The sequence below is a fragment of the Adiantum capillus-veneris genome, chromosome 11, assembly GCF_014529385.1.
Source record: "Adiantum capillus-veneris isolate H3 chromosome 11, ASM1452938v2, whole genome shotgun sequence".
In the NCBI taxonomy this organism is placed as follows: Eukaryota; Viridiplantae; Streptophyta; class Polypodiopsida; order Polypodiales; family Pteridaceae; genus Adiantum; species Adiantum capillus-veneris.
The window spans coordinates 430855-440585 of record NC_140941.1 but is presented as its reverse complement, the minus strand read 5'-3'; the positions used below and the strand labels follow the sequence as shown (position 1 = coordinate 440585).

The 9731-nt window shown below is 44.6% G+C and overlaps 1 pseudogene; it reads left to right on the top strand.

The window, feature by feature from the left end:
• The first annotated feature begins 1980 nt into the window (after positions 1–1980).
• Positions 1981–2325, top strand: LOC147446787 (uncharacterized; annotated as a pseudogene).
• The last annotated feature ends 7406 nt before the right edge of the window (positions 2326–9731 follow it).

Genomic DNA, 9731 nt, shown 5'->3' with positions numbered 1-9731 from the left:
TGATGTTGTACAATTCCAAGTTAGGACCACACCCAGGAAAACTGAAGTTAAGGTACTTTGGGCCTTATCAAATTGTAGAAGAATTAGGCCAAGGAACATTCAGATTGAGGGATGTTTTTGGTACACCTGTTGTGAAACCGGTCCAGCAGTGGGTTCATGTTGTAGAATGTGGTCAGATTTGGTTTTGACAAAAGTGTGATATTGGAGAAAATCTGCAGCGGAATTGCATTGGGTGGCATTGTCCAGGGGTTATGTCATCAAGGAAGTCACCAGTTTACGACGCGAAATGTTTTTAAGGGAGATTCCCTTGAAGTGAGTGGTCCAATCCACACAAGTGGGCAGGGTATTAACACGCAATTTTAGAATAAGGACCATCATGGGGTGGTCAGCTCACGATTTGATGTGAAAGGCCACACTCATTTTGCATGCAATGTATCCCGCGTTCCTTGTCAAAAGAAGTTTTACCACTGTGCGTGACCTTCCTATCACCTTCGACGCCATTTCTTTTGAAGGCTTAGAAAATTTACAGGTCCTAAATAGCAGGACCTAGGTGAGGAGGAGATGACGCAAACTCGTTCAATGAAGATGGCCATGGAGGAGATGTTACGCCCCCGCAGAGAAAGTATTCAGAGCGTGGAGGAAATTGAGGGGGCAGAATCTGGTGGAGAAGATGTTGTGGAGGAGATGGAGATCGACGAGATATTTGACGTTCATGATCGTGATACAGAGGTATGGCTGCGCCGGGTTGCCCTTTATGAGTATGCATGTTTACCATGGGCACTTTGGGAGAAGAATGAGTTTGCAGAGCCGCAGCTTTGCCACCTTAGGGAAAACGCTGGCTATATCATGGAGGGAAAGGACGTTTTCCCAAAGTTGGTGGCAGAGGTCTTCAAGGTTGCTCATCCTTTGCACAAGGTAAAGAATGTGACAGATGCGGTGATGAGGTCCGAATTTGGGAAATTTGTTTGTTGGCAAAAATTGCCTATATGTCCAAAGAGGCATTTGCCCCAATTAATCATGTCGAACAAGGGCAGAAGGTGGATTGGGCATCCTTCATTTTTGACAGATTGCAATCTTTAGAGCCAAGGGATAAAAGGAGGTCACCGTCTGTTACCAAGGTAGCTCCTTACTTGCAGGCAATTTTCTCCTATGTGCTACAGGTACCTCTCACACCCCACACCACCAAGCTTTGTTCAGAGTCCAGATGTGCAGAGCTTGGGTGATGCAAAGCGTCGGAAGTTAGATTGGGATATGCCTAGTGGGGACAAGCTTAAATCTGCATTGGGCCAAGGAAGTAAGTCAATAGCTGGCACAGATGAAAAGGTGCAGTCATCAAGGAAGGTCACTCTTTTCCCTTCTATGACAGGATTGCCAAAAATAGACACCAAGAGCCGTACCATAACTCTATTTCCGCGGAAGGTTCACAAGGGTTCAGGGGAACAGACCCTGGTGACACAGGTGTGCTCAGTTCAAGATGTTGTTCAGAGTTTGTTGTACTTGAATCGGTTTATCTGCAATGAAGAGGCTATGATCCTCACCCTTGAGATACAAAAGGCTGAGGGGAACACATTGATAGCTTGGAGTGTGAAGTCGGTCAGCTGTAGAGCCGGGTGGATGAAGTATTGAAGGAGAAGACATAATTACAGGAGGATTTAGCTCGGGTCAGTGCGGATATGCGTAATCGGATTTCTGAGATGGCAGGAACTGCACAAGCGTTTCAGATATGGGCAGATGGACTTAAGGAGGCCACAGAGAAGCAGTTTCATGAAGTGGAGGATAAGATTGCACATCTTTATTGTAGATAACAATTTCTTGATGAATAGGTTAACTTCATTGGTGGATCTAGACAGGGCCACTTTGGATGGCCAGGGTGTTACAGGTGTGTTGATCTCTGATGCAGATGTGGATGTTTTGAAGAAAGAGGTGTTTGATTACACTGAGGATTTGTGGCACCAAGCAGCAGGGCCTTTTCAACAACACATGGCGAAGCCTATTGATAAGTACAAGTCATGGTTTGAAGTTGTTGGAGAGCATAAGGTTCACGAGGAGAATGTCGAGCTGCATGAGCAGAATGCTAAATTGGACATGCAATTGGAATCAATCCGCAAACAACTGATGGAGCAGCAGACTAGTATCCAAATGGGAGCACAAGCTACAAATGTGTAGGAACTACATGAGAGTAGCATGGAGACAGTTGCAGAAGGTTCACTTCTTGTGGTTGATGTGGATGCGGAACCGTTGGCTGTACAGTTACCTGTGGTAGAGGATGCAATTGTTGAAATAGAGCAGAAGCAGGGACTGAATGCAGAAAATCAAAGTGGCTGAACATGGATCAAGGGATCATGGGTCTGAGGTCAGCCTATGGCTCAAGCCACCGGGTTGTGCCAAGTGTTAAGGCTGCACCTCAGTGGAGTAGGATTTTGACTTTAAAAGTGACTATGTAATGAACCTTAATATGGGGTGTGTCTTTTGGGATCTTCAATGTAGGGATGTTTATTTATGTCAAGGGGTGTTCGGCAATAGGCAGTTCACGTTATGATGATGAAGAGGATGCAATGGCAGATTCCTACAGTATTAAGGAAGTGTCAAATGTTTTGTCAACATTGTTGTCTTCTTTCTCTTTCTGTATTCTCATCAATGTAGTATTCTAAATGCGTAATGGAAGCAGCGAGTCTTTCCAAAGTATGTCTGCGAGTCTGTATTGAAGTTTGTAGCAATGGCGAAATTTGGGCAGAGTGTTTGTCAGACTGTTTGTCAGAGTTGAATGATGTTTAAATGGGAGAGTTAAGGGCAATAACAGGTTGGTAACCTTATTTGTTCAAGTCAATCAATATGTCTACCCAGATATATTTTATGTGGTAGAAGATTATCAAAACCAACAATAATTATTGCTAGGACAGCCATGGCAAAGGAGGTACAATGTTCAAATAGATTGGAAGTCCGATCTGGTATGAATTTAGACAAAAACAAAGAGTCAAATGGTTCCATTAACTAAAGTAACAAAAACAGGGCCAACAATGGAGCAGATGTCCGATAGGGACAAACAACCCTTGCATATAGGAAGCATGCAATGGATTCCCAAAGAGTCGCCAGAAAAACCAACACTTCAAATAAAGGTGACATCAATCTCATCCACATCAAAAAAGATAACAAATCTGACGAGACAAACACAAAACAAAAGAGAGAGATGGATACCCAAGCACCAGCTCCGAACAATGCAAGTATGGGTCTAGAAAGATGAGATATATGCAAAAGAATTACTCCAAACCCATGAATTGGCTTAGACTTAGGTACCGTCGCACACACCCATACGGCCCACTCATGCATCTATCACAAATGTATGGGTACCAAAGAAGTTAGTTCAAGCTCAAAAAACACAGGAGCTTATTTGGATTCCTAAGAGCATTGTGTCAAAAACTCTCTAAAAACCCAAACCAACAGACAAAGCAACCCTTATCGACTCCACAACCAACCAAGTCAACAAAGCAAAAGAGATATGTCATGCACAAAGAAATCAATCTTGGATATGGATCCCAGTGGCAACACCACACAACAAACATCAAAACCATATCCCAGGTAAGGAAATGCAAAAACAACAAATATGGCGAACAAAAACAGCCCAAGCAAGTTATTAACTTGGCAGGTCCCGTCGAATTTTTCCAAATGCCTATGAAAGCTCCTGTTGCACTACTCCAACAAAGGCTATATGGACCCAAAAATATTGCTCCACCTACCTTGTACCCATAATTTCCAATTCGTCCAGGAGGACTCAGACATGGGAGGGGAGAGGCATACAAAATCTATTATCGGGCATTATCTTGGAATGGTTTAAACTTTGTTGCGCTTTAACGGTTTTATTTTTCAACAAATGATAAGTAATGCCCATAAGTATGTAAAGGGGGATTAGGTCATGAAAGGGCCAAAAGTAACCCCTTACTCTTGTATATACTCCATACATGAAAGTTTTTTGTAATTTGTTTCTAATTATATGGCCAACTTTGGTCAATAATCGAGAAAAGGCACAAAAAATAGACCAATATTAGCCTAAATATTTTGTATATAATAGAAAAGCTTATTTTCTTGCTTGAAAATAATGTACCTAATTTTGGGGTTAATTTTTGCTTTATTTTGCTAAATTTTGGGATTCATCGCAATTTTTTAAAGTACCTTTTTGAAATTTTCTTTCTAAAAATTTAATAAAAATTCCAAAGAATCAATGGGAAATCTGAAGCCAAACGAAAGAATATCATACTAGAAGGAACTCCCATAGAAATTCTGGAAGCAAATTGAAGATGTCTAATTTTGACCTAACTATGAAGGTGACCCGAAAGGTAAACCTGTCGTATCTGGGACATAGGAAGTCCAAGTGTAGAAACTGAAGATCCGTAAAATTTATAAGGTATGCATAGGGAATGACGGGAGCGAAAAAAATGGAAATTTAGAAGCACTAGGCACATATACTAACTTAGGGGGATTTCCTAGTCATTTTCACATAGCCACCCTAGAGAGGAGAGAGCGAGCGAGCGAGTACACGCGGCATTTGGATAGTTTATATGCACAAATGCCTCCCCATAGTGAGTGGAGCGAGTGGTGATGTCTATGTTGCTTATAGAACATATGTATGCATGCCAAATACTATTCCACTCACCAAAAACACAAATTGGGATATAGGCACTAAAGTTAGAAACATGCACATTGGAGGTTGCACACTTGACCAAAACTTGAATGGAAGGGATCAAAAGAACCACCTTGGGGTAGGGAAAGCAGATCCAGGGTCTCAACAGGAAAAATCACCAAGTGGCAGCTACCGGGGTCGATGCCACCACTCCAAAAATTGCATCCAAGTGTCACAACATGTTCATAAGGACCTGTAGACCATGTGCATGCCATGAAATCCCCATTTAAGCAGATACTTATCAGCAATGCAAGAAAAAGTTATTACAGGGAAAAATAGGCCATCCACACCCAACCTTGGCTCCAAATGGATCAAACAAAGCACCTACAGGTACACAAGAACGGCAAGAAGCTACCCATGTGATTTGGTCAAGAATCTCTGCAGAAGCCAGCTACGGCGATGGTGCCACCAAGGCCATTTGCATAGGCAGGTGATTTCCACAGTTTCCCCAGGCTAGGAATAGGTTACCCATGCTTAAATTACCAAATGAACCACCCAAAAGGAAAGATAGCACAGATCTTGCAGATTCCATGACTAAAAGCCACAAAATGACCAAAAATAACACAAACCAAGGGGAATTTCCAAAATTTTGATGCCATAAGCTCAGAAGTACCCAAAGGAAGAAAATACCATTGGAAGTTTAGCAAAATTTTCCATAAAATTAAAATTAGGACAAAATGTGCTTTATTCGTGCGTTTTTCACCAAACAAGTCACAAATCGGCTAAATCTCAAGATCATAGACAATAATTTCTCCATGGGAAGCTCAAGAAAGGCTCGAGGAATAAGCAGGAAAGAGTTGAAGTTGATAAAAAACCAAGAACACCATAACCAAGCCAATACTTTAAGGAACAGGAAAATATTGTGCAAGGGGACCAAAATCAAATTTTCTAAGATGATGCATAGCACGAAAGGAGTCTATACATCAATAGAGACCAACAACTACCACTCTCTTGATGATTGGCCACAAAAGCCAGCTACTGCAATTGGTGCCACATGGACACGCTGGTGCAGCCAAAGTTGGTCCGCGCTATAAAGTGTGTTATGCCATGAAAAGGGTGCTACAAGGCGCATGGCAAACGGCTAAAGCAAGAATAAAGGCCCTGGGCAGGACAGTGGCAACGAAAATGCAGGCTTAAAGTGTTCTTTTAAGGCCAGGGGGACTCCGAAGTGGGCTAATTGGGACGCCACGTCAAGTGTTCGAGATGCATGGAATGTGCCCCGAAAAGTGGTGTTCAAGATGCTCTAGAAGCTCGTCCAGACGGCTCGCCAAACAACGTCCCGATGTGAAAGTTATGATTGTCCGAAGATGGAATGCTTTGCAGGTCCCGACGAACAGGGCAGGTACAGACAAGTGGCGAAAAATGGGATCAATGGATACATGTGTAAAGCTCAAGCTGTCGATCATGCCGATCTTTTCGGTTCGCCATTCGGAGCTCAAACGGGCAAGTTATGGCCTGTGGAATATTTGCCGAGGGTCGAGTACGTGTTGATCGGGCCATGTTGGTGGGCACGCTGACAGGCATGTTTTGTAGGCTCGCCAAGACTCTAGAAAATTGTCTGCGATGTGGGGAGTTAGCCAAAATTTGCGGATCACCGATCGAATCATGTGCATCGCTATACGCACAGTTCCAGTAGGCAAGCGACCATGATGAAAAGAGGTCGAATGTTTTTTTTTTTCATTTTTGGACATGTTTTTCGTAGCTAGCATGGCGTCGAGTGGTGGACAAGGATTGGAATTCGGAATCAGCACGGTGAAATTCTCAAGTGGCGTAATTGGGAGAAATTCATCTGATGAATTTGAGCACGCAAAGCACCGACGGCATGGAACACTTATATTAAGACTTTACCTTGGTTATCAATTGTAAAGGGAAAAGAATAGCGTGGCTGGAGTTTGCAAATGAATAATGCTTTGAGGAGGAATAAAGATAAAGGGCAAGTGGAGGTTTTTTGAAAGAAAAGACGGGCATCTGCTCTCTCTCTCTCTCTCTCTCTCTCTCTTCTGTGCACAGCTCGGTCTGCCTCTCAGCGTTCGCCTGCACACCACCACCTTGGCCTCAGACACAGTAGGTCTGCCTTCTGTATCTGTTGTTCCCTTCACCATTCTTCCGTATTGTGCCGTCTATGTGTGCTTTTGGATGCAGCTCCGCACGCAGCGTCCCCTGTAGAAAAACCAACCGAGCTTGCCCTGCACAAAAATGATAGAGAGGCAAAGAGAGAGAGGCTGCACTCCACCCCGAGCCTGCCCTACAAAGGTAAGAGCGAGAGGGATCGGTTGTACACCTAGCTGCACAAGGACGCAAAGAAGAGAGAGAGCCGTTGTGCGTCATGGTGTCATCTCCATCTGATTTTCTCTGCAATCCTTGCCTGCATTTGCTTTATTCGTTGGTGTCTAATCATCAACTGTCTACCTTGCCCGCGGTTACAGCGGTGTTGGCACCTGGGTCTTGGCTCCTTCCAACGACCATGATCTGCAATAGCATCATGGTACTATGCATTGCCAAGTACAACAGCAAGCATGGTTGCCAGCTTCCGTATTCTTCCTCGTCCTCTACACGTGTCCTTGCGACACTGTCTTTCCTATGAAAAATCTTCCCCCTCTTCCTATGTCTCTGCCGTGTGCGCCTTCCACTTTCCCCTCCCAATATTTTGTCATAAATTCCCAAAATGCCCTTCAAATTTTTCAGAATTCCCAAAATACCCCCGGTCATGACATTAAATTTTTCCAAAGATAAAAAAATTTGTAGCTTTCCATAAGTTTGTAGTTTGTAGTTTGTCTATCGATACAAGATACTAAAACTAGAATTTGAGTTGGTTATGCGGGAGCTTTCGTGATGAATCGTTTCATTATTATAATCGCCTTTTTTTGCGAGGCAATTTGAGACAAAGTACATGCTAAGCACTCAAAAACGGATCCCAATTGTCAAAAAAAAATAAAGATCAAAAAATCTAAAATAAATTTGACCAAACTAGATAAAAGGTATTTTGGGAATTTTTGAAATTTAAAGAATATTTTGATAATTTTTCCGAATCAAAATCACTCCATGTGCACCCTGGCAAGGCTTTTCCTTTTCTCCCTAATGAGACTCAAAAAAAAAAAAGCCGCAAATTGCCTCTTTTTTTTTTACTGAAAAGCCTTCGTTTCCCTTCCTATTCTAAAGCTTTACTTTTTCAAATGGCATCTTTTTACGATTCTCTCAAAACTAACGAATCCAAAAATTAGAGGGACATACTGACTTTTTTTAGCAAGTTGGAGAAAGAACAAAAGGAAGAAGAGGCCTCGTCTTCGAAGGAAGGAGGGTTTGGGCTTGGAGTTTGGGGAAGAAGAAGACGCTTCGTGCGTAGTGTGGTCGAGGCGGACACCCAAGGGAGAAGAGAACTTCCTCTGCGGTTCTTTTAGAGCTTTTGGAGCTGCTTGTTCGCTTGGAGCCATGGAGAGCTCACGAAGAGCAGTGGCCATGGAAACCTTCACGCCGAGCTTGAGCGGGGCTCGCCCCTTTGATCTTTAATGTGCCCCGATTGCAGCAATGATGGTTGTACAGTGTTTGGTGCCAATGAATGAAAGAAGGCCCCCATTGCAGTGAGTTTTGTGCATCGTCTCGCCCCCCTTCTCTTCTGCTCTCGTGTGTGTGCGTGCGGGCGTATCGTCAGGTGTGTGCCGCCCCGACGGAGTGTTGCAGAGAGAGAGAGAGTGTGGTGTGTTTTGAGCGTGTGGGAGATCGCAAAGCCGGTGCATTGAGGTGTGCGGGTTGTGTGAGTTCGTGTGCGTCTGTGTGAGCGCGTGTGCGTGCATGGTCTGGTGAAAAGAGCGAGGCGAAGGTGCTCGCAAAGTGGGTTGGGGTACAGTGTGTGCCTTGGGCTATAGGAGTCATTCCGTGTTGGCGCGCTGGGCGTGCTCCCCATTCCCCCTCTCCATCTTTTGGTGCCCCCACGGAGGAGCACCCAGTTAAGTGAAGAAAAAGCAGTTTTTGGTGTTGGTCGACATGGTGTCCCGAAGCTATGGGCCGATTTTTACAGGTGAAGAAAATCCTGATGAGTGGGTTGCAGACTTTGAGTTGTATATGCTATCGTTGCACATGCCGAACGAGGACAACAAGATGCAGACATTTCCTTTGGTGATGCGCGAGAAGGCAAAGATATGGTACGAAGCTTTGGAAGGTGAGCCGAGGCATGCTTGGCCGGCCCTTCGGGCACGCTTTCTACATGACTTCCGCAAAGAGGCGTCCCCGGTCGCGATGGATGCCAAACTGAAGGCACTCAAACAGGATGTGAGTGAAGAGTTCAGTTGGTTTTTGGATCGTTTTGAAGTGTGTTGGGCAGAGTTAGCGGGTGCCATGCAATTGGCCAATGGCGACTACTTCAAGCTCGATAAATTCATGGCATGCCTGCATCCTAAAGTGAGGGAGAAGGTGGATTTTGAGAGCCCAAAAAACTATAATGGTCCAGTGGCCATCGCAAAGGAAAAAAGCAAGAAAATAAAAAAGAAGATTGTACAGGGCGTGTCGGGTTATGAGGCAGTGGTCCAACCTCAGGGTGGTCAGAAGGATGTTGTTCATTATGAAGACCAGGCAAATCGAGGTGTAGCCGTTGTGCCACAAAATTGGGTGCGAACCGTGCAGGATTTGTCTGAGCAAATGAAGGAATTGCGGCTAAGCGTGATGGATAGACGTCAACCGAGAGGAGCAAGGGGTAGGGCAAGGCCACCCCCTGGCCGGTGTTACAATTGCGGTGAAGAAGGACACTACGCACCGGTTTGCCCTCATCCGCTAAGAGAAAGAGGCGGTATTTATCCACTGTTTGGCAGAGGTAGAGGCCAAGCACAACTCAATGGCCCGAGGGAGCAGGTAGTCGAGAATCAGGTGCCGCCAGCTCCTCAGGATGGTGGTGAAGTCCCTAGGGTGAATATCATCGGAGTCGATAAGCACGATGTTGAAGTTTTGGCTAACAAAAGAGCAAGGAGGGAAAGAGAGACAGAAACCGAGCGGGAGACGAGGGCCCGTAAAGGTCAAGAGAAAGTGTACGAAGGCAAGGAGCAGCCGGAAACTAGCAAGAAGAGGA